General features: G+C 38.3%; 1 long non-coding RNA gene across 1 annotated transcript in view; it reads left to right on the top strand.

Annotated features, from left to right (window-relative positions):
* The window catches only part of LOC139693325 (uncharacterized), a 512,487-nt gene that overhangs the window by 127,051 nt on the left and 358,932 nt on the right, over window positions 1-26,504 (top strand). The window contains exon 3 of the long non-coding RNA XR_011702038.1: window positions 11,747-11,805. This is a non-coding gene — a long non-coding RNA (uncharacterized lncRNA). The remainder of the gene's footprint in view (window positions 1-11,746; window positions 11,806-26,504) is intronic.

Genomic DNA, 26,504 nt, shown 5'->3' with positions numbered 1-26,504 from the left:
TATAAAAGTTATTCCTTTTAAGCCGAATGAATTTTTGAATTTCGATTTTAAATGATAAAGCCGAATGAATTTTTGAACTTTGATTATCCCAATGGTGGTAGAAGATTTATCCCTAGGATTTCGGGAGTACCAATAATGCACTAATCCAGAAATTAACAAAGAAATTACCTCCTATTTGTTCCTCTTTGACAAAGAATAAATATCTAAATGGAATTTCTAATGCCAAATTGGCTCATATCTCGATTAAAGATGCAATAAGGTATAGAGGAGAAAATTATTCGAAGTTGACTAGGGACATGAATAATTTTTCGATGAGAATCTTCTGCATCGCCCACTTCCACCTTTAAGTCACAGTAGCTTGATTTTAAACTCCAAAATGTGTATCGTATAGCTTATCATTTTCACGAATGGGGACTCGTACTTTAAGCTCAAGGTCAACCACCGGAAACGACAGTGCGTAGTTATACGCGGAGGATTTCTACTCCTCAAAGATTTTTGTCTTCGGTAAACAATTACCTCCAGAAAACAGAGGTTTGTCGTCCTTAAGAGTGAAGCTCTGTAAAATTCACCAGAGTAACTTGCTCGCATTTCGAATTTGAAGTTCAAAGGTGGAAACATAGGAGATCCAGAAACAACTTGGGTATCCTTTGATATCCAACTCATCTTCTATTCATTGCCTTGGCTTTCGCATACTTCGACCAAACTCCAAATCTTTGCGCACGATTCCAGCGACGATGTTGCGTAAGAATCCTCTGGGTTCATACGGATGGAATTTGAATGAAGAGGGGTTTACACTCAAGGATGTTACTTCCAAACAGAAATATTTTGAAAAATTATTTGGATGGCTTTGTCTATTTTTTATCTACCGTTTAAGTGATTATAAATGAGAAGCATAGTTTTTAAATATTTCGAGTTTAGAAAATTGTATGACAAAATGATATTGATTCCTATCACTTTGAAAAAGACATAAAAAAATAAATATACATGGAGGTCGACTTGGTGTGCAATTAGTTTAATAGATTCCTGCTAAGATTGTTCGAAGAGGTATCTCAATCCTTTTGTGGTTGCTATGAGGAGAGCACTTCAAGTGAGGTATGCCTCGGATGGGACGTTGAACTGTTTGATTCCTTGGCGTCTTCATTGACAGAGTAGGTTTTTGTGTTTTGGTAAATCTTTTTCTTTATTAATATATGTGTATATATATATATATATATATATATATATATATATATATATATATATATATATATATATACATGTATGTATGTATATAGTGCACTACACAGTAACACAAAATATAGAAACCCAAAAAAAGAAGAACACTCACACGTTATTTCTTGATATTTCGACGGAAACAATCCGTCTTCATCTGAAGATATAGAAGTAAAGACTGTCATTACTTCTATATCTTCAGATGAAGACGGATTGTTTCCGTCGGAATATCAAGAAATAACGTGTGAGTGTTCTTTTTTTTGTGTTTCTATATTGTGTGTTATTGTGTATTGTACTATTCGGCACTTCCGTGTTACGTCTACGAAAGCATATATATATATATATATATATATATATATATATATATATATATATATATATATACATTCAAACACGAAATCCCGCCAAACGGCGAATAAATACTCATATATACAGAAACATATATAAGGAAAAGGGATAGGAACACGTATAAAGGACGAACACAATAGAGGTGGGGAAGGCGGAATCGAACGGATCACAAGAGTAAAAATATCTCCTCAACCGGGACTCGAACACCGGATCTTTCCACTTGCCTCTCTTCCTTTATAAATGCAAATCATAGGGCAGGGAAAAAGTTATATATATATATATATATATATATATATATATATATATATATATATATATATATATACACACATATATATATATACATACCTTTTTCCCTGCCCTATGATTTACATTTATGAAGAAACTCTCGGTATTTATACAGTTCTGCGACAGTTTGAAGTTCGTGTTAAAGTTGGATGCTTATGCTCCTCCGTCCAAAACTTGTATCTTGTATTTTTACGTTCAAAAATTTGACATTTATCCGCTCCCTAGGTACCATTTGTTCGTATATCATCCCTTCGCGTCCCTTCTGAGCAGACATTAAGACCATGCCTGAATTGATCAATTTAGGTTGCGCAGGGAGCAGCAACCAGCTCTCCGTATCGCGTTCTTCGGGAGAAAGAAGAAGGCATCCGTCTTTTGCTCCCGCTATCCCGGTAATCGACTTATGGTTTCATTTCCCCCTTCCCCCCCCCCTCTATCCCCTTACACACCCTCACACCTACAGGCCCTTCTTCTTCAAGTAACTGCGAAAAACCCCTTTAAGGTTTGAGCCGAAACGCCGGGGATTAAACCAATCAAGATGGCGGCGGGCGGAGGAGGTTTACCAAGATGGATTCCGCTGCAAAAGAGGAGATCCCTTTCATAAACCATCAAGATTCTCATTACTCTCTGAATGACCCCTCCTCCTCCCCCTCACGCTTCTCTTTATCTTGCCTCTAAGCTTCGAAAAATTTTTTCATAATCCTCATTTACCCTTTATGCGTACCTGGCTGTACAAAGGAAATCATTTTACGTGGCAATTTCTGGGTGTATTCCTTTATAAAGTTGATTTAACTGTCACCAGCCACCAGTCACCAGCATTGCATTGTAATCCATTCTAATTTGGTGCATATAATATATGCAAGACTTGTAAAAACTTTGATAAGGATCCTAGTAACGCACGGCGCGGAAACGTAGTCATTGAAGCAGGAGAACAAAGTAGATTGGAGGCTTTTGAAATGTGGGTGTGGAGAAGAATGGAGAAGGTGAAACAGACCGAAAGGAGAACAAATGAGGAAGTACTTGGTGGGCGAGGATAGGGAATCGTTGGGAGAAATTATAAGGAGGCAGGAAAAATGGATGAAATGCGTATTGATCGGCAATGGTATGTTGAAGACTGTGATAGAGAGGAGGTTTTAGGCAAACGAGGATAGGGTAGAAACAGAATAGGGATGTCGGACGGGATGAAGGAAGTACACAGAGATGGAGAGCGAACTGATGAAGAGTAGGTTGCTGGATTCTGTTTTGTTAGGAGTCACGAAATATTTTTTTGGTAGTTGTGTCCATCTGAAACCTACCTTAACCGGTAGATAATTTAATAATAATAATATATGTGATTTTGATAGGCTGTTGGCCTCGTTGATGTAGCTTTTACCTAGTTATCATAGGGTCCCAGGGTCAAATATCGATTTTTTTATTTCGACAACCTATCTCGATTCAAAACGGTTTGATTTTGTGAATTAGAGAAATTGGACTGCTGAATCTGACTGAATATGATATTTACCTCACCTGTCTAAAATCTCACTTTAAAAAATCTCACTTTTCAGTTTAACTTAACAAACAGCATACTTAACGCTGGAGGTGATTTCTGATGTCAGGGATTTTTGGGGGAGGAAGAAATAAAATATAGAATTCTTATGTTGATATTTTTGAGATAAAAATAAATTAATTGAAACTTAACTATAGCAGCCTTTAATTGATTTCAATCTTCATTGATGCGGGGAAAACTCAGTTAAAAATCATTTTTAATCCGTACAATTTTTACATAGATATTATATTTATTAGCATCACACATAGCATAGAGATACACATGTATTTTACTAACTGATATTAATACGGCAGCCATCCAATTCATCTAGGAAAGGAATAAACGACGAGAGGAAATTCCGTTTAGTCGTCGATTAAACCGGAAAAATACCTAAGTTGAGTCAACCGAAAAAAATAAATGAAATCAATCAAATATACGAGATGCTGAGTTAGCTCTCACTAAAGTAAAAAATTGAGACAACTTTTTTACGTGGCTGACTCATTTATGTGTTTTTAGGTTGAATTACCCTGAGGAATAATTGTGATTACAGATGTAGTTCTTGATAATTCATTTAGTTTCATTTAATTTTACCATTTCCAAGAAACATTTCTCTATATAATATAAATGTTCCTAATTGAAATCTCGAGCTTAATCTGAAAGTTGAATCTAATCATTCCAATCTCAGTAACAGTTTATTTGCGTGTGTTTTGGCGTCGGTTCTCGCGTTATCGCAACGATTTTTGTTGAAATATCCACTCAAAAATGTAATATGAGTAGTAGAGACCCTTACCACGTGAGCATTCTGATGCTACAGATACAGCCGAACGTTTAACATTCCTGTCTAATCTCTTGCTAAATTCATTTCCCGTTTTCCTTTTGCGATGAATGCCACATGTCTACCTATGGAGAACTGCTAACCATGATTAGAACATAAATTGGGAACGCAGAACTGCCCCCGCGTCCAACGAGTCCTTTTTGGGATTCTGGTTTATGAGATGTTTGAGGGTGGATATTTTAGGGACGGTTTCTTGCATCTCCGTGTGAAGTATATTCAAGCATCAAGAAGGTTATATTGCGTGGATTCCACCAAGTTATCGTTTTACTTTATTAACCTTTTTCATGTAGTTATGAACACTCATGCAAGAATAAATCTTGGCGATGGTATTCAATTGGCCATTTTAATTTTTGGCGTAATGATTTTTCGTACTAAATGTAACTTGGAAACAGATTAACTGTTCAAATATTCTAAGTTTAAAGTCTCGTGCGTGAACTTAATGGGATGAGGATATGAAGCCATTAATCTTTTCCCTCTGGAACGGAGATGTTGCAGTAAGTGTATATGACAATGGCATTGCTCTTATATACCCTTTAATGATTTCAACTTAATGAAAGGCTACTCAACTCATAGGAAGCTGAAGCAAGATTATGGCAACAATTATACAGGTAACCGCTCTAGTCCATGGATGTCGCTGTAAATGGATTTCACGGAAAGTCTGGCCATATTTTTCGCCGACTTATTAATTTACTCTGCGTGACTTATTATACGATAGCTTTATTTGTCAAATGAATTTTGCATCCCACGTATGCTTATCTCAAAATTTCAGCAAATTCAGGAGTATAATTCTCTTACGATATAAAAAACACTGGTACGACTTCTGATGGCTTTATTGCTTGGAAACTTTGAATTTGCTGCATTTGTATCATATTGGTTACCATCACGGTAATAAACAGTCGGGAGTAACTGGATGATTCCTATTTAATGTAGGCAATGTTTGAATGACCGTAATCAAGCTAGAATATAGAAAGGAGTTTCGTTTTGAGTGTATTTAAACGTCCATTTTTTTAACCGAGAATCAATTTCATGATTAAAAACTAAATGTGTAATATAACCAATCAGTTTCAAATGAAGTTTATGCAGCGAAGAATAACCAAAATATTACAATAGCGTGACAGCAGTCAAGCATTTTGTGCGCCTGTGATTACTATTCGACTAAAATAGAATTGCTTCATTAATTATTCCTGAAAATAGAAGTACAACCCGAATCATACGCACGTTTACATCATGATATAAAACTAAGTGAAGTGATTTATCCAGTTGATTAAATCTTTTTTTATCTAAAAACTTTTTGGTAAAAATAAAGTCCCATGCTGGGATGCATTTTAATTGTCCAGTAAGGTGAACACAGAACCGGACATATTTATTTATGACTCAATTTTATTAGGGTTTACTCTGATTTGAATACAAGGCATTAACTGATGGGATATTCACCGTTCACAGGAAGTTTATAGGTATCTATAACCGAGTTAAATTGTTTGGCATTTTGCCTCTCGGCTAAAGCACGAGTCTGCTTTTGGCGTTGACTTAATTGCGACTAAGCATATGAAACGAAATGAAAATTGTGGAATGACATGAGATGACTCCGAAACCGTACGAGTCTTATTTGCCTGTTCTGGATTTTGTTTCGTGGAGTAAAGTGCAGGCCAATTTCGCAGCGTGCTGAAATCGAAGTTTCATTATGGCAATGAAAATTGACGCATTTATACCGATTCGTTGTTTTTGCTGCCTTAGGAGTATTCGTCTGTGGCATGAAAATATATTGACCAGAATGTAATCAATAAAATCAATTCGAAATGGCTAGGGTATAAGGAGAGAGAGGTCTTCGTTTTATTACGAATCTATCTAATCATATTATGATTGGCTGACTGTCATTAGCTGGCTGCATTCAGTAGCATAATATATGCGTAATTACTTAACTCCTTCGTACGCATTGTAAGACCTTTTTTCCTAGAGATTAAAGAATAGGCAATTCGTCGGATGTTTATAAGGGTAACTTTCATTTTTCAATTACGCTCCTCAATAGAAACACACTTTCTGGGGATGTTATTTCAATTTTTGGCGAGGCAGATCGTATTCCGCATTTTCCTTTTCCGAAACAACATTATATTTTAAAGCAGTATCAATAGAAGTCTACATGAGGTAATCGGTTGGATTACTTGACTTAAATTATTCTGTGGTCCGCAGCTCAAAGGTTAGCGTAGGCAAAAAAAATGAATAAACAAATAATTAAAAAATAAATAAATAAATTAAACTAATTTACTTAAGTTCATCGCAGCTCCAAGCGTTTTCATGCATGTCCTGGGTAAAATACTCTTCCATGATCCATTGCTACGCTAAATTAACTAGCTCCTAATCTGAGAGAGAATATTGTGTTAGCATCAAAATTTTCAAAAAACGGAACAACTTATAAGTGATTCAATAAAGGTCAAACATCTAGTTACGACACTTTGAGGCTACTTTAGTTTACTTCGTGCCTTCATTTCATTTATAAATAAAAAAGGAAAAGAAGTGAAACCAATTAATATAAAGGAATTTGATAATTTTGGGGGATGACTTTTCGTTGCCTTATATTTTTATTTGCGTTATTTAATAATTTTTTACGCCGCTTAAATGACTAACAATGAATGTGTGTGTGTGTGTGTATATATATATATATATATATATATATAATATATATATATATATATATATATATATATATATATATATGTATATGCATATATGTGTGTGTGTGTACCCACTGGACTAGCGTGACCCACACACACGTGTGTGGGTCGCGCTAGTAAAATATACTTATATGTTTACCCCTCCCCGGACTACAACATTGACGTGGTTGAAGGGCTTGTGCCTTCCGATTAAACCTCGAGCTGTGCTAGTGGGAGTAATACTAATTGCTCCTGGTAGGGTCACTCCCAGATAGGTCGAAGGTTAGGAGCCAGACGAAAGGTAGTCCACGCAGCGCCTGTTTCTCAGTGAGGCGGCAGCAATGGCGTCGGACCCCAGTGGGGCGGCCAGTAAGTGATGGTGTCACGTTAAAAACACTATTGAGGAAGGCATCGGGAAACCACCTCAATTATCATTCCAAAGATTAACATGATGGACAGATATTTTGAGTCCTGGCAACTACGGGGCTCGGCCCAATCGGCCGTGTGTCGTGCGCGGCAGTGGATGAGGCAAGGCTTCCGCGGTCGTCATCCCACGAACCCCTTGCAAGGGAAAACCAGCAGCAGCAGGACAGAAAACACAGGAGAAGAAGACCAAATTATTTAGAATAGGAACGTGGAATATTAGGACAATGATGAGGACAGGGAAATTGGAGAATGTTAAGCGAGAGATGGAAAGGGGAAATTTAGATATTTTAGGTCTATGCGAGGTGAGATGGAAGGATAGTGGGGATCGTTACTGGAGTGATAATTATAGAATAATATACAGCGGCGGGGACGAGAGCTAACGAGGGCTTGCCATAGTATTAAATGAAGAGGTAGGAAGAAGCGTAGTCAACATAGAGCAGGTAACGGAGAGAATACTACTAGTGGAGATAAAAGCAGAGCCGACGTATAGTAAAGAGCTTAGACCAGCAAAGTTAGACATAGAAAAGGAACATGACTTAGAGGAAGATAGCTTAGGTCCAGGCAGACTAGACAATGAGATAGAAAGGGTATTAAGGGAGATGAAAGTAAATAAGGCCGTGGGGGTGGATAACATTCCCGCAGAACTATTGAAATGCTTAGGAAAATGTGGTAAGAAGAGCCTATATGGGCTGATTCGCAGTATTTATGAGGAAGGAATCTGGCCGGAAGACTTTGTGAGATCAGTTTTAGTTCCAATTCCGAAAAAGGTAAATGCTACATCATGTGAGGACTACAGGACAATAAGGTTTATCCCACGCAGCATAAGTTGTTCTCAGGATCATAAACACAAGGATGGAGAGTAGGGCAAATGATTACTTAGGGGATGATCAGTTTGGGTTTAGGAAGGGGAGAGGTACGCGTGATGCCATTGCAGTAATGAGATTATTAATCGAGAGGAATATAGAACACAACCAGGAGGTATTTGCCTGTTTCGTACATTTCGAAAAAGCGTATGATAGGGTGTATTGGGAAAAACTAATGTTTATATTGAAGAAAATAGGAATAGTTTGGAGGGAAATGAGGCTAATCCGTAACCTTCACATGTCTCAGACCGCTCGGGTGCGTGTAGGGAACGGGGAGTCCGGTTGGGCAGTGTTAGGAAGAGGTGTAAGGCAGGGTTGCCCAATATCACCGTTGCTGTTCAACCTGTATGCAGAGGAAATGATTAAAGAGGCATGGGAAAAACTGGAGGTAGGAATGAAAGTGGGCGATGAATCCGTAAAATCAATTACGTTTGCTGATGACCAAGCTTTAGTTTGTCAGTCAGCCAAGGGGTTGCAAGCATTGCTTAGTGAATTGGAAATTTAGTGCGAAAGGTATGGGATGTGAATCAATATTAATAAAACAAAGATTATTAGTAAAACAAAGGTACGATTTTCTAGAACTTTTATTGGCTTTCACCGAAAGAGTATTCCAGAAGTGTGGGTTTCTATCATTAATTCAGCCTCGAAGTTTTGAATAGTTTCGAATATATCATATTAAACATAGTTTAAAAACAACCTGAAACCTTTTTTACAACTTATTTTCAGTTTTAAGTTTTCATTTGCTATGTCTCAATTTTATCCATGACAATTGACAAAATACCGTAAAAGGTTATGATAATGTACCCTCTGGGTAGTGGGATCATATTAAAATCCATTGTGGGCCGGCAAGTCTGGAGATGGGATAACTTTAAAGCTTTCCTCCTTCCGTTGAAAGAGTCTAACGACCCGTCATCACCATGGGCAACGTCCAAGAATCCCTGAAGAATGCCTTGGTACGTCATCCTCATTCGATTCTCAGCCATTTTTTCCCACCCTCTCCCTTTTAGAATCCTATATTTTTTGTTAACGACCCGTTACAGGAAGCGGTGCGGTTTGGAAAGGCGTATGAAGTCGTTAACCGAGGGAAAATAGGGTATCTATTCCTGGTTTAGAGCACAGATCTTTGGGACGAAGACTTTCTTAAGGCCGCTTGCCCGTTATATCCGTCCCTTTCCTCTTCGCCGAGAAATACTCGGGAATGAATGCGTATTCTCAAGGTTGCCTGGGATAATATTGGAGTCATCAACTCCGGGACGGTTCCCCTACAGTTAAAGTTAGATATTTAAATGCCTCCAAGCCACGAAATCTAACTTATTCCGTGCAGGGCTGTAATAAATTATTTCAAGTAATGAAGGTCTGTTGATGGGCCAACGCTTTCGAAGACTTCCCAAAAAGTACGCGTGTGCATGTTAATTATAGAATAATCTCTAAATTTGCCATTCTTATTTACCTCTGTGGTCACTTTCAGCCATAGTAACAGCGCATTAAGTTAGCCAGTAATTGATGGTTGTTCCTGTTTTGATATACTTTTAAGTATTCTAAAGCCCAAAGTAATGTGCGGTAGTCCTTATATTCATGTTCGGGGTGCGCATTGTACCTATTTATGATTACAGTTTTCTTAAACTTTTCCATCGGTACACATGTGAATTTATTAAAGATAGCCTTTTGTTGCTAAAATGTATGTGGAGTCAAGAATGCCATATTTGTCACTGTGGATCTAGAACAAGAAGAAGCAAAAATATTTTCAGGATATTCAATTTATTTTTATTTATTATTACTCTTTGCACTCAATAATATACGATAAAAAATGAAATAATACTATCTAAAAAGAGCATGGCAACTGCTTGCCAGACTCTTTTTAGAAGTATTTTAATTCATTCATCTTTTGATATTCCTCCAAAAGAATTGTTTTCTCTTTGGAGAGAAAATACTCATTTTGTCCTATTTTAGACTTTGAGTACATTTTATACCGTTTTCCAGACATTATTAATTATGTATGCATATTTTGGATATGTTCATACTTATTGGTATTTTGTATTGTATTACATTGTAACAATTTCATTTTTTTCCGTCTGTTAACAAGATTTGATGACTTTACCTGAAATATTTTCAAAAACGAAATACATTAACATGCATGTACCCATGCATGAAGGTGGTCTTAAAAGTTTCCGACCTCAGAAAATAGATGTAGATGTAGATTGGCCCTAGTTAGCACTGAATCCTCTATTTCGCAGTTTACATCTACATGTACATAATACCCCGCAATTCGCCGCAAGGGCGTGTGGCGGGGAGTGTTAGGTCACCACCCATAAAAAGGAAAAATACCACATGCTAAGACAACAACATGGAAAACTACACCCACAGCAGCGCACAAACGCATACAAAAATCCCTTCATCCAACACTCATTCAAACACATATACCGCAAAACAACAAAAAACTGCACCCCAGGATGCAGCACGAAAGCCATCCAACAACACGCAAGCCGGGACACAACAAGCAAGAATGTAAAACACCACTACCACATGAACATGCACCACAAAACACGCTACCCCCCGAGCGGACTGTTAAAGGCAGGGAATGCGACCGAACGTTGAAGGTAGCAGGAATTTTCCCCGCGGAGAGGGACGAGGGATTGAAATGGAGGCATAAAAACAGATGAACAGAACACTAATGAGGTCATTCGGAGTTTATATCCTTATCGCCACTTCCTTTGTTCAAAAATTTCAAAACTGCGCGTTTGTCCATATAAAGCATTAATTATAAGACTAATGCCAATACTGGTAATACTAACTCATTTTTTCTGTTAAAAATGCCATCAGATTGTTACCACGGAGATTTATGATCAATTACGCAATCCGTAATTCAAGAATCTTTGGAATGGAGTCAGGCAAACTACTAAATATTCTTTTACATTCCATTATTCTCGTGCCTAAAGGGACCCTACATTTCAGAGACGAACTTTATTCTACAAAATTCATTAATTGTACAATTACCTTATTTTAAACGAGGTACCTCAGAATAGGTTTTTTCTATTTTCGGCAGAATTTAAAAAAAAATTGTTCGAAACTTTTTTCCGATTGCCGAAGAAAATTGCAGAAGAGTTTTATATTTTTTGTTTTTAAGTTTTGTTACTTGTTGCTAATTTTTGTTAAATTTTCCTGCAATTACTGTGATAAAAACACATTGTAAAGTTAACTTATCAAAAAACAAATTAATGCATTTCTGGCATTTATTTTCAATAGGATTGGTATCGTTCTATGCCTCTTTTGCGGAGAGATATTGTCTCTGAAAAATTGGTAAAACCATTCGAACGATGCGAGATTGCTATCTAAGATTGCAAGTGGTGACTAATTAAGTCAAATGAAATTGGGTTTTGAACATCTTTTATCTTCCTTGTAGTCCCTATACTCGCATTGCATTATCATTAAAATTCACCTGACACGGTATCGATCGACGGCCACAATTAAAGAGCATTGCGTTTCAAAATCTTGATTTTTGATAAAAGTTTTTTAACTAAGGCATTGCGAAATTATGTACTAGTGTTGGTACCTTTATTAATCACTATTTAATTGTTATTGTTATTGATATTTGTTCTCCTTTCAGGCAGATCCACTCTTTCTTGTGCGCATAATCTGGAGGAAGTTCTACGTTGCTGGTTTATGGTGAGTAATAACACTTAATATTAGTGCGTACTCCCGGGTATGATTTGCCACTCAATTATGATATATTTGTGTAAATGCTTATGGAGTAATTTATTCTCTGCAAGTTTTGGACATGCGTCTTCCTAAGGGAGAAATTAAAGTGGCCACTACTCTGTGTGGTGGCCACTCCACATTTAGCACGAAATTGCTTATACCTCTCCGTGTGATTTCCAATTAGGACACTAACGTAATTTCTAAGTCCCGGGCGTTCATATATTCCCTTTCATGTCTTGCTCCCTATTATATTTAGAGAATGAATATCTCTCTTTTTCGTTTTTGCTTGACTATTTTTATTTAATTCTGTATTTGAATTTTATATTTTTCCATATTTCTTTCGTCATTAAACTCTTCTAACATTAGTCAAATTAGAAAACTGTCCTCGGTGTATTTTGGGAAAATAATTTACTTTAGAAAGCTTTTAACCAATTAAGGGAATGAAGATAGAGGTACGAGATACCTGTATTGATCCGCATACCCATGTCACTTCTCTCTTGTCATCGATGTTCCCTCTGATATCAAATAATGCGCAGAATGTTACTATCTACTGCAAAACTTAACTTGCTACAGAAAGTGGAAAATGTTAATCCCTGGCATAAAATGTATTATGCTTAAGAAATAAAATGAGATTAAAGTTATCGGAATCCAGGGGTTTGGGTCATGTAAAAAGTATATGTACCATCTATGGCTAGCATAAACTACATATAAACACAACAATATAATTGTAGTAGCGTAATAAATTACCAAACCAAGTTTAAGTCACATGCATACTCTCAGTCGGGGAAAGATAAGTAGATTTTGTCTTGTACCGAGTGGAATTAGACGTGATAATTTGAAATATTGGACATAGGATACGATTTTGCAGAATAGCGTAAACATCTTCGTAAGTAGGCATCCAAATATGAAGATCTAATCTAATGAAGATTTTATGCTAATTCCTGATGATTAAAAAAAGATTAGGAACTCAAAATTAATATACTAAATAAATAAAATAAAATAAAAATATTTTCTAATTTCTTGGGAACGAAACACTAATTTTGGCAAATAAAGCAAAACTAAGAAACAAAATACGGCCACTAACTCTCTTGGAAAATCTTAACTTGCATATTAGGATAAATACTCCGCTGATTGTTTTAATATATTTGCCATAATTCAAACATAAATGGATTTTTTTTAAATTGGCCGAAGTACGTTCAAATTCTATTTTTTGCTAGCCAGAGAAACTATCCTCTCCTCCGAGATGAGGAGGGTCGAGCAAACAAAAGCATCGCTTCCCTTGGTGTCTCCGGCGGCGAGGGTGAAGGGGTGAGCCCTGTCAGCGCCTGGTAATCCTACACTTAACCCGTTCCCACCTCCGTCATCTTGACGTATATTTTCTCGGGACCCTTAAAAACACTACCCCTTCCACTCTTCCCAATCTGCTTGCGAAGGGCGGGAGGGCCCGCGCTTAAAGCCGTCGGGATGAGCGTCTGGGAGCAATGCGATTCGACGAGGTCTCCAGGCCTTTTCATTCCCGATGCCATCTCGCCTTCAACTTCCCACTCATTCCTCTTCTCCCTCCTCGCACCGTAATCTCACCCTCGCCCATTCCATCGCTCCCGACTTCTTCCCCCCCCCCCCGGAGAAGGTCCCCAGGACGTATTCCTTTCTTTCATCACCGCAGGGTTCCAGACGCAACCTTGACATTGTTCCGACACGGCCCCTCTGTTTCTGTCCAACGTCGCGGAAATGCGCGAGATGTATTAAAATGCACGAGACCCTCCTTTCGCCTGGATTCCCCCCTCCTCCTTCACCTCCCTCGCCCTGCATTCGCTCAAGTTGTAAATGTTTCCCTCTGTTCCACTTTCGAAAAATATCAAGTATCAACTTCTTGGGGCATCTACCACTCCTTTCGTAAATCCAAAGGTAACAAAAACCCTCTCTCTCCATCCGTAAAATAATCACCGTTATTACGTAATACATCCCATACTCCTCGATCAAGCCGCTCCTAAACACGTCGCGTCGCTTCGTATAATCAATCCTTAAGTAACTGTATTTTCGTAGTCGAGAACCCGTTAAATGCCGTACACGTATCTGGGTGAAAAGGGCTTTTATATCGTTTGGTATTACCCAAGGATCGTCACTGCTACTCGTTTGACCAAGATGACCTGACCGACAAAAATTTAAAAAAAAACACATACATATGACTATTCTATTTATTGGTCTACGCTGAAATAGTTTATTTAATATACATGAGGGTGCGTGGATATACAAGGTGGAGCAGAATTGACTTGCTGATTTGACGGGCGAATTTAAAAAGAAACATCCAAGAAAATTTTTAAAAGTTTTTATTTCTGAAATTTTTAAAATTTATTTCTAAGATTCGAAAGGTGAAAACTCGGATTTAGAGACTTTATTTCATATTGTATTATGTATTTATAAATAAAAAGGTACTCTATTTTAATATCAGGCTAAACGCACGACAGAATGATAGGATTTTGAATAATCCATGAAAACTAATGTAAGGCATTTTATTCCATATATTTAACTGTATTGTAAGATGTTGTGTTGGTTCAAGCTTTTGCTAATGTAATGTGAACTGAATTTGGAATGTTTTATCAAGTTAACTTTCCTTCTTAAACTATATCAGTTTAAGTTAAGGAAATTGAGGGTTTATAAGACGTGGAAATAATAAGCAAAGGACCACATATTACGTCTGTTAATCAGAGGAAGTTGAAACAATTATTTGGTAGCTAAATATGAATAATCAAATAGCGTGACCATTCATTTCTTTTATTGCCAGAGCTGAGTTCACTCGCCGCGGTAGCTTAGTCGACTTTGGTGAATGAACTCATTTCCTTCGCGAGCGAAAGAAAATTGTATTTTTTCCCATTTCACGCTCTTTTCGCTGTAGGGATAATCTTCCGACCAATTCCACCGGTTTCCCGTTCTCACTTAAGGTGACGGAAGGATCTCTCCGGACCCTGAAATTGGTGGAAGATGGTCGGAGGTTGCCAAGCGTGGGGATAAGGGTTGTTCGGGGAAAAGGATCGATGCACGGAATGATGAGTGGGAGGAGACGGAAGGGTGATTCACGTTGCCAAGTCACCAACCGTGAAGTTTGTTGATGATTTACTAAATCATAATTTTCTCTAGTTTGTATGCTCGACCCGATACTTTAATATGTTTTTCAAAATACCCCCCATGAATGCCTCGCCTCGCCTGAATTGCCGGCCTCGGTGGCGGTGGAGTAGCGTCCTCGCCTACCAACCCAAAGGTCGCGGGTTCGATTCCCGCCTAGGTGGATTTCCCTCCATCTAGGGCTTGGTTGTCTGTGATTGTCTTCAATATAATGCATGTAATGTAGGGATAGGTGGGAGAAGGAACTATTAGTCTCAACCTCGCCCAATTAAGTTGATCAATAAATAAATAAATAAATAAAATAAATGAATCGTCTTAAGACGCGAGAACTTTGAACAAACACGAACGTTTAAAATACGCACTCAACGTCGCAAAAAATTGAGACGAAACATGAGGCTTTCCCCTTTAATGTTACCTTTCGGTTTCTAAAAATCTGATTAGTTAAAAAATCATTTGTTTGACCCTTTGGTTTGGAGTATCTCACATGATAGACGATCCGAATCAATCGGTGAATTTGCCTGACGGCTTCTTGAGGTGACTTATTGCCATTGATACTGAGGGAATTCGAATGTCTCCCGTGATGCCATTGACTCTATTGCGGACTGTTAATCTCTGAATGATGAAAGGCGAGGGTTAAATTTTGCAAAATCCAGTTTAAATTAAATTCGTACATGTATTTAGTTTGATTCAATTTCGTTGAATTTTAAAGTTAAATTTTGCCGGTTAATTTTGGTGATTTAAAAATGGCATTTTAAGTTTTTTCGTAGGCATCTCTTCGATGGACAGTCTGACGAGAGTGATGACGCTTTGAATGCTTAATAGTTAATTCTAAGAGGTTTTGGAAAAAGGACCTTCAGAAAAAATCAAAACTAGTTCTACTATTATCCCTTTTATATTCCTGTAGTTAAGACCGATAAAGAGCTACTCACTCGTCGTTTATCTGGTCACAAATTCAACCGACTTTTCGCACTTAAATGTTTTGGTATTATATGTTTAGTCCATTTTTTCTATATTATTTTCCACACGACTTCACAGTCTCTTCTTTGGGTATAAAAAATGACGAATTTAAATCAAATTGGAAAATATACTGACGCTGTCACTTTATATTAGGAAAGCGGACATATTTTCTTCGTGGCAAATGATAACGAAAAATTTCACTGGGACACTTGGGCTCTACGGCCTTGTAAAATAGCAAGTTTAAAGAAAATCTCCTTTGACCGTGATAAATTAGTGTTTAATGGAGTGTTTTTGAATTCTTGGGTGGTTGCTCTGCATTTGACCCGGGATTAATCCTCGAAACCATTCACGGATGGTGTGTACATGGTCATAACCCAGGCATCCTTAGTGGAGTCCCTGCAGCCCTGTGAACGGTCCCAATTGGGTGTGAGCGTGTTTGTATATGTAGCTGGTCACTGGCGAGGAGTAACCTTCCCGTTAACCTTCCCGCAAGGGTATTCCGGTTTAGAGGTTGTCGTTGGCCACTGTCGTGGAATTTCTCCTCCCACAAACCATCACAGAAAATTTTAGTTTTTCTTTTGGACGAGGGAGTGTCATTTATTACGGCCAAAGGAAGTTTTCTTTAAAGTTGATAGCCATTTCACTGTTACTAACATTTATTTAGATTTAGGTTTCGACGTTACTTTGCCATCTGCTGGTTTGAAGCGGTGGAAGTAACGTCGAAACCCAGGTTGAAAAATATATTTTATGAACAGTAGAATGGTTTATTATTATTTTGTACGATTCAATACAGTAATTAACATTAAATTAAGAGAAAAATGTTGTTTTAAATTTAAACTTTATTTATTAAGCAGAGTATTCGTTTCCTTAATTTCTTTAGTGATCGGTGATATTCCGAGTGTCATGGGTATGTATTTTGCCCTTTATTCCTTTCACTTTAAATGATCTAAATTTAAAATTCCCGAAATCCTAGTCCTAAATCTTTCCAGTGAATCTGTGGGTTTACTTCTATGGCCATGAGTCGTTCTTCCTCCCTTTTGGTACTTCTCCTATACACTCGCAGTACCTTTCGGAGTCTATGTTTTCACGTCTGTGGATTTCATTTGCTCCCTCGGTACTTCACTGCGGCTTCGAGCGGAAGAGCGTCCGATTGCGCCGACGAAATCAAAAAAGGACGTATGGGGAGGTGGGGCGAAGAATTTTCATTCTGCTCTGTTAGCAGGAGAGTTTAGATTCATATTGACCCGTGCGAATCCTTAATTGGGTCTAATTAGACCGACTCAAGTATTTTGCACTTAATCACATCGCAGTTAACCAACCAATTAAAACATATTGCCGGCTGATTTATGTCGTATTCTATTATTACTTCTGCTCACATATGAACTTAGATGTCACTATCCATTGGGCCGTGCTATACGGCCATTTTAAAATTTGCCGAATCAATGGGTATGTCCGTGCGAAAGAAGTTATTTGACGTTTCCCTCTTTTAAAAAAGGTAAAGATTTGGAGTAATTTGAAAAGTCCGATATTCGTTTGCGCATGAATCATGCATTCTCATTACTTATTTCGTTCGCCTAAGTTAAAGAGAAAACGCAATAGATATTGCGTAATAATTTAATAATATCAGTTATTTCGTTTTCATTTTGATTCCATTGATACACTTGACCTCTTGTACATTGCTTATTCCTTACCGCCATTTTTAAAAGATACCTACAGGGTTCGTCCGGAAAATAAGTGTACTGAGCTCAGGAAAAAAAAATTTATTACACTTTTACATATCTTAAGCTAATATCCCTCAAAATAGGACCCTTGTGAGTCGATACACTTGTTCCAGCGGCGTTCCCATTCCTGGAACGGTCCCGCGAAGGCATCATCGGGAACCTCTCGAAGACTCGTCGTCGACGTCTTCTCTGCCCTCCACGAACATCTTGTGCCACCGAAAGATCATGTTTCTGGACATGGCTGACTCCCCGTAAGCCTGGTTAATCATACCGACAGTTTCGGTAGACGATTTCCCAAGCTTTACCGCAAATTTGATGGAATAACGCTGCTCCAAAAACTTCGGCATCGCGTTCCGTGACGTGGGTCGAGCGTGGAGGTTCGCGTTAACAGAGCTCCTCACTACACCACAGCTCATAGCCGACTGCCTTTTTCAGCGTCGCTTGCCAACATACCCCCCTCCAATCGCAGCCCGTCAGAGCGGTGCTGGGCGCGCCTGGAGCGGCGCGCCCAGCCCAGGAGTCAGTACACTTATTTTCCGGACGAACCCTGTAAATGGTATCACTTATGGTTCGTTTTCTGTGTTACCATGCCCTTGGTGCCCGTTTCATCCCATTCTGTATTATTTTCATTGTATATTACAGCCAAATCTAGTTTCTATGCAACTAACAAAACTTTTAACGGATCTCCGTTTCAATCTGCTTTCATTCATTTCTTCTGATTTTCTTCAAATTGGATGAAAGAGTCGTTTCTAAATGTTATTTCAGTTTAATTACTTTCATTTATTTCAATTATAAAATTACCAGCGTGTACTAATGAATTAATTAAACGGGACTAAGTATTTGAAAATAATTACATTGAATAAGATATCATTTTAATTTCGGAATATGTACTTGGTCTAGACATGCATGTTATGCAGACGTGTTTTTGCAACTTGTTCTTTTCTCTTGTAAAATGAATCCAAATCCAGCTTTGCTACAGCTATCCATTTGCTTTTTACCCTAATCCATTTCTCACAAGTGCCTTCTTATTCCCATCACGTTCTCCCTGGGGGAAGGTAGAACCTTTACGTTTCTTGTGCCTTTTTTATTTTCAGAGTTACAGTCTATTTTCCAGATAGTTTTTAATGCGAGAAACGGGAATTGAACTCCTTACTAAAGGTAAATTATAAAATATGATATCATATTTTCCACCAAGATAAGTACTATGGTAACCTCATTAGCTAATGGCGCTAATATTGGCGCTCTTTGTGCAGAATAATCCCGAACCATGCTCAGTTTTTGCGTGAATCTAAACTGGAGAAGTTTTGCAAAAATTGACCGTTCTAATAGCTGAGAAATGTTGAACACCCAAATTTTACATCAGGCTCGTTGTCTTGGGTAAATTACGTTTCAATTCGATTTTATTTATATTCCTTTGTGATCACGGAAATCAGATTAGCGTAACACCAAATAGGAATACCCTTTATGCGTATCCATTGAATGGTGAAGCATTTCCGCACGTTGAAAGAGAAAACAAATACTAATTTTTTATATGAAAAGCAAATAAACACTAAAAAAGAGTTTAAATTTTTTCTCGTCATGTGAACGAATACGATGTCCGCGATTTTTTTTTGTCTCTTGAAGCCTCCAATGTAAGTCAGTCTCAGATTTCAGAAAAATATATTATCATTTTACGCAAAAACATTTGAAAAAACAATTTAATGGCATAATTCTTGCTTTTAATTGTTCTCGATAAGCGAGAACAAACATTCATATTTTAATTTTTTTTTAATACTTTGATTAGAGTATACATTGGTGTAATTTATTTATTGGTTGAAAAAAGTATCATTCTATTTAATAAGCCATTTATTGTAAAATTACATTTTATAATGATCATTACTACTTTCAAGCAATAAATCTTTACATAAATAATTTCTCTCCTGTAAATTCAATCCCATACTTTATAACAATAACTCACAAAATAGTTAATAATATTACTTACTTCGATTCATTCATGACGAAATCCGTAGTTCAACTTACGACGCCAAAGGTAAATCAGGTTCTTACTTATTAATAATTGATATGCACAATTTATGAGTAAATATCATGCACATAGATAAACGCATCATTCCTTGAAAAAAATTCGGTTTTGCGTCAAAGTTTGGTAATACTTGATGCATAAATATATACGAAACATTTCTTGAAATATTGTCTGTTGTGTACGTTCGACCTTAATATGGCTCAGCCTATGTGCTATTTAGGCTCTGTGTATTCCCGCAAGTGCTCTTTCGGGCATTTTGCACATTTTATGGTGGCATGCGGTTTTCCTGTCCTGATCAATTCCCACTCCCTCCTTCCAATAAACAACAAGTTTTATTTTGTTAATAGCAATTTTAAGTTACAAACCAATGAACAATTTCTACTTATTTTTTCGTTGGCTCATCCCATCTATCACCATTTAAGAAGAAATTCAAAGTAATTTTTGAAGTTTCACTACTGTTATTAAGTAATCTACCGGCTAAGGTCAGTTTTGGACGTTCACAAATACCAAATAAATATTTTTTGACTCCTTACAAAATACAAAATCCAGCATCCTACTTTACATCAGGTCCCTCTTCATCTCTGAGTACTCTCTTCCTCCCATAACCCCTTCCAACATACCTATCCTCTTCCTTCCTTTCCCTCGTTTGCATAAAATTCTCCCCTCTATCAAAGTATTCAACATCCCGCTGCCGGTCAACACCCCCTTCATCCACTTTTCCTGCCTCCATAGGATTGCTCCCAACAAACCCCTCTCATCGCCCACCATACCAAGTACTTCCTCATTTGTTTTCTTCTCTGTCCATTTCACCTTCTCCATTCTTCTCCACACCCTCATTTCAAAAGCCTCCAATCTACGTCTATCCTCCTGCTTCAATGACCACGTTACCACGCCGTACATAGATACGCGCCATATCAAAGTTTTTACGAGTCTTTTCTTAACATCCTTACTCAACATCCCTGTCATCAACTCCCTCCTCCTTGCGAAAGCCTCTTTGCCTAGCGAAATTCTTCTCCCTACGTCCCTACTACTTTGACCGTGTTGGTCCAAAAGACTACCCAGATACGTAAAATATTCTACCTGCTCTAGGTTTTACCCTCCTATTTTAATTTTTAGCTTTGCCTTTTCATTTAAAGAAAATCGCATAACCTTTGTTTAATTAGTATTCATTTTCATCTCATACCTGTCGCACTGAATTTTCAATTCATTCAGCAATGCTTGCACCCCTTGGTTGATTGAAAAACTAAATCTTGGTCATCAGCAAACCTAACTAATTTTACGAAGTCCCCTCCCACCTTTATTCCTACCTCCAGTTCGTCCCATGCCTCTTTGATCATTTCCTCTGCATACAGGGTGAACAGCAACGGTGATAATGGGCAACCCTGCCTTACACCTCTTCCTAACACTGCCCATCCGGACTCCCTGTTCCCCACTCGCACCTGAGCAGTCTGAGACATGTACAGGTTGCGGATTAGCCTCCTATCCCTCCAGTCTATCCCTATTTTCTGCAGAATACTCATTAGTTTTTCCCAGTTCACTCTATCAAACGCTTTTTCGAAATCTACGAAACAGGCAAATACCTCCTGGTTTTGTTCTAATTTCCTCTCGATTAATAATCTCATTACTGCAATGGCATCACGCGTACCTCTCCCCTTCCTAAACCCAAACTGATCATCCCCTAAGTTATGTTTTACCTTGATCTCTTCAGTCAGGATCATCAAAGACCTTCCGGCCGAGTTTATAGTATATCAGATCTTTCGCATCGCCAAATTTTAGGTGATAATGGTGTGCAATGTCATCTTATCAATGCACTTACAATCAGCGAACGTAGGCACACTTAAATGACGGTCTTAATTGAGCACTTCACGCACATTTCAGAAAAAATTGATACCGTAACTTATAATGCGTACAAACCGTGTAGTATATTTGTTTGGTCCTTCCTGAGGTGGATTCCACTTGCTTGAGAAGAGGGTTCGCATGTGCTTCCACTCCCGTTAGCAGTGAAGAGAGTAGGAGTCTGATGCACGCAGAGTGACCTTAATTAACCAGAAGGAAAATTAAGCAGGATGTTCTTCATCTAGGGGTTTTGGAGAGAATTCACGCCATGGGTTAATCTAAGGGAAATGTTCCTCCGTAAACTCAGGCGTTGAAAGATTAGACCCTTTGAGCTCCACACTGTTTAGCCTTTGAGTCATTGAGTCAAAGCGAGTGGACGTGGCTCCCTTCTTCGTATGCATGAAAGCAGTTGGTGGACCAGGTCTACCTCTACTTTGAAACGGTCAAATTAATCAACCGCGCGCAAAGAGGCTTTTAACCAAAACCACACGCCAACGTACTGAATGGTACGTTGAGGCGGCGTCTGAATGGAATAACCAACATCCACGCTGTTATTTACAATCGAAGGGAGATATAATATTGAAAGGTGTTCCCAGGCTCGAAATTATATGCGTATAAGTTACACTATCATGCATGTAGAGCGCGAACAAAAACAAATTGTAAGATCGGGAAAAAAGTACATTTAAGTACAATTCTTTGGTTTAAAAAGAAAATATTTATTTTTCAACATAGTCACCATAAAAGTATTAAGACAACAAATTTATTCCAACATGTAACAAGTTTGGTTAATTGTATCCATAGTAACTTTGTGGAATTGCTTCATATCAAAATGAAATACACTCTTCTGTGGGATAACATAGTGTATTTCATTTTGATATGTAACAAGTTTTTTCATTCCGTCTCTGAAAAACTCTGTCTTTCTCAAATTTCTCGAATCCAGGAGTTGACAGCTGCCTTCACCTCATCGTCCGAGGTGCAATGATTACCCCTGATGTGTCTCTTGAGGTGTAGAAAGAAATAAAAATCCCTAGGCGAAAGATCGGGGGAATAAGGAAGGAGTGGAATCGGTTCAAATTTCAGGTTTCGCAGAGCATCTCCAGTTGCGCCCGGAGTGTGTGGGCGAGCGTTGTCATGCTGCAAGAAAATTGACGCCAGGCTGCCATCAACACGACCAATTCGACGTCGGAGGCATTTTAGAGCCTATACATACTGGGAAAAGTTTGAAAAGAGAGTTTGCGATGTTTCTCGTCTGTGGCAGTGGTCAGACGTCCAATGCGGGTTTCATCAACAATTATGGCATTTCCAGGCTCGCAACCACGAAATTTTTCTACCCATCGATTTAACTTTCAAAAGCATTTTCACCATAAACAACCTTTAAACGACGATGAATCTCAGTAGGAGTCACTTTTTCAGCATTTTAAAATTCGATAACAGCACGCTGTTTAACTCCCGTTGACATAGCACTAGAACACGTCTCCAATCTTCCGCTTCTCAAAATACACCGGATGAATACAACGACCTCAAACCTGCGCATGCGTGTTGAGGGGGAATGATACTTCCACATGTCATCACGCGAGCTTCTGAAGGTCATCTTGTTTGTGGTCCACAAGCATGTGTGCATTAGTTTTCAGACTACCCTCGTATAATTTTGTTGTAATAACTCACTGTGATGAGCTATCGATTATATTTTGAAAACTTAATTTCAATTAATCATTTTTACTACCAGTACCTATTCCTCAGGATCCCCCAATCGAATCTCTAGTTTCGTTCTAGAAGAAATATGTTTGGTACGTTGTCAAGAGAGAGAGAGAGATAAGAGGGATGACGGTAATGGAGATGAGGGGAGAAGTGCGAAAAGCGTAATTTCAAAAGTGAAAGGAAGAGTTAAAAACCCTCAGGCTCTTCCATCAAACACGCGCACACCCTGCTAACTGTCGACTCCCGTGCGCTGTGTGGAAGAGGAAGATAACGACGCTCCTTAAGAATGGGGAAACTGGGAGAGGACACGTCTGGTTGATTACCCTTTTACTTGATAAAAGAGCATGTTTTCTTTTTACTTCATCTCGGTCTATTTAATTGATACTTAAGTATTAAATTATCTATTGACATACTCATTGCCTTGTAAATATTAAATCAAACGATCCGGTTTATGGTCCGTGTTCCTCAGTGGAAATTAGTTGGGAAATATATAAGGAATGATTGATGCTATTAATTTTATTATTAAAACTTGCATGTGCAGATAAACAATTCCTGTAATCGAACTTGCTTTGGAAAAAAATAACATGGCATTATATGACATGAATCAATATCACACAAGATAATAAATAAAATCAGTCAGCAAAAAAATACACTTAAAGGAAACTTCAAAACACAAATCTCTCACGCAAAAAAAAGAAATTCCTCATCTCATCAACATCAGTTGCCATGTATAAGAGGTACGAAAAAAAAACTTTGCCGTAACATAAAATTTTACACAAACCACCAATGAAATTATTACATATATACCTTACATCTATTTTTAAAAGTATACACTCTGTTAGGAGAGGGCTCGAATAGTTTTGCAAGTATTGTGTTATAAACAACCAGTGTTTTATTAAGAAAAGAATTTTTTTTCTTTGTTCCTTGTGCCCGGAATTTTATTTCGAATTAGGATCATTCCTCCCTATAAAATTTGGGTTCCCCGCCTCAACCCTAAGATCTGCCCAAGCATTCCCTCCCTTTAGAATGCGGAACATTCCACAAAGTTTGCTAATTTTTGTACTACTTTGTAAAGGTTCCCAGCCCAACGTTTTTAACCTTTCAGTCACACTCTCCATCCTCCTATGCTTCCCCAGTACATATCTGGCAGCTTTTATTTGTACCTTTTCCGGTGTTTTTGATATGTTCTTCCTCGTAAGGGTCCCATACAAGTGATGAGTACCCTAAAATTGGTATTACAAGGGTCTTATACGACTTTTTCTGAGTTGCTCTAACGCTCCCTTTAAGATTCCGTATCGCCAAATTAAGAATTTTCAAAGCCTTCTTAACAATGTATTCCACCTTTAGCCATCATATTCTCGATATTCTTTCTTCCCTGGTAGCCCATCGCCCTGTTAGTGTTTGACTAGTGTTACATTAATCTTTCTGTACTTATATAGCTACTATATATTAGCCATATAAGTACAAGAAGATTAATATATATATATATATATATATATATATATATATATATATATATATATATATATATATATATATTATTATTTATACTATATATGTATTATTTATATACTATTTTATATATGTATATTATTATTATCAGGTAATCTACCGGTTAGGTAGGTTTTTGTATGGTCACCACCTTAATCCAATTTTCCTGCCTCCATAGGATTTCTCCCAACAATCCCCTCTCTTCGCCCACCATACCAAGTACTTCCTCATTTGTTTTCTTCTCTGTCCATTTCACCTTCTCCATTCTTCTCCACACCCACATTTCAAAAGCCTCCAATCTACGTCTATCCTCCTGCTTCAATGACCACGTTACCACGCCGTACATAGATACGCGCCATATCAAAGTTTTTACGAGTCTTTTCTTAACATCCTTACTCAACGTCCCTGTCATCAACTCCCTCCTCCTTGCGAAAGCCTCTTTGCCTAGCGAAATTCTTCTCCTTGCGTCCTAACTACTTCGACCGTGTTGGTCTAAAACACCTCCGAGATGCCTGTCACACTGAATTTCCAATTCACTGTGCAATGCTTGCAACTCCTTGGCTGATTGACAAACTAAAGCTTGATCATCAGCCAACCTAATTGATTTTACGAATTCCCCGCCCACTTTCATTCCTACCTCCAGCTCTTCCCATGCCTCTTTAAGCATTTCCTCTACATATAGGTTGAACAGCAACGGCGATAATGAGCAACCCTGCCTTACACCTCTTCCTAACACTGCCCAACCGGACTCCCCGATTCCCACTCGCCCGAGCAGTCTGAGACATGTACAGGTTGCGGATTAGCCTCCTTTCCCTCCAATCTATTCCTATTTTCTTTAATATACTCATTAGTTTTTCCCAATTCACTCTATCAAACGCTTTTTCGAAATCTACGAAACATGCAAATTTGTCCTGATTGTCTTCTATACTCCTGTCGATTTATAATCACATTATTGCAATGGCATCACGCGTACCTCTCCCCTTCCTAAACCCAAACTGATCATCCCCCAAGTAATCATTTGTCCTACTCTCTATCCTTTTGTTTATGATCCTGAGAGCAACTTTATCTGCGTGGGATATCAAACTTATTGTCCTGTAGTCCTCACATTACGCGGCCTTTACCTTTTTCAGAATAGGAACTAAAACTGATCTCACAAAATGTTTCGGCCAGATTCCTCCCTCATAGATACTACGAATAATCCCATATATCCTCGTCCTCCCACATTTTCCTAAACATTTCAATAATTCCTCGGGAATGTTATTCACCCCCACGGCCTTATTTAGTTTCATATGCATACATAACTATATATATATATATATATATATATATATATATATATATATATATAATGCATGTAGTATGAATATCATAGATAGGTTGTAGCGTACCAACCCGAAAAGACCGTGAGTTGCTCGGTACACTTGGCATATTTCTTTTGGTGGCTGTCTAAATAACTCTATCGGGATAAATAAACGTTACACATCCCGAGGTGGTAGTTGCCGAGTGTGACATAGGACGCTATTTGCCAGTGAACGTGCATATAGCGGCTAGTATTACCGTGTAGAAGTGTGCTCACGTTTCTACGAGGGGGAGAGAGGATAGTTGGCGTGTGGGTCGGTCGTCGTGGAGGGTGGCCTGGGATGTGGGAGGGTCTCGCCGTCATGCAGTGGCTGGAGGCGCTTGCTGGCGCGAGAGAGGTTTGTTTGCGGCTCCGTCGGCCGTCGCCGCGGCGGGAGTGGGGGGAGATGAACGTCTAGATGAGATGTACGTCTGCCTCTGCTGTGGCGTGTGCGGGCGCGTCTCACGCCCGGCCCCCCTCG

Source organism: Hetaerina americana, unplaced genomic scaffold (genome assembly GCF_022747635.1).
Source record: "Hetaerina americana unplaced genomic scaffold, ioHetAmer1.1.p SCAF_46, whole genome shotgun sequence".
NCBI classification, from domain to species: Eukaryota; Metazoa; Arthropoda; class Insecta; order Odonata; family Calopterygidae; genus Hetaerina; species Hetaerina americana.
This window is presented reverse-complemented; position numbering and strand designations above follow the sequence as displayed.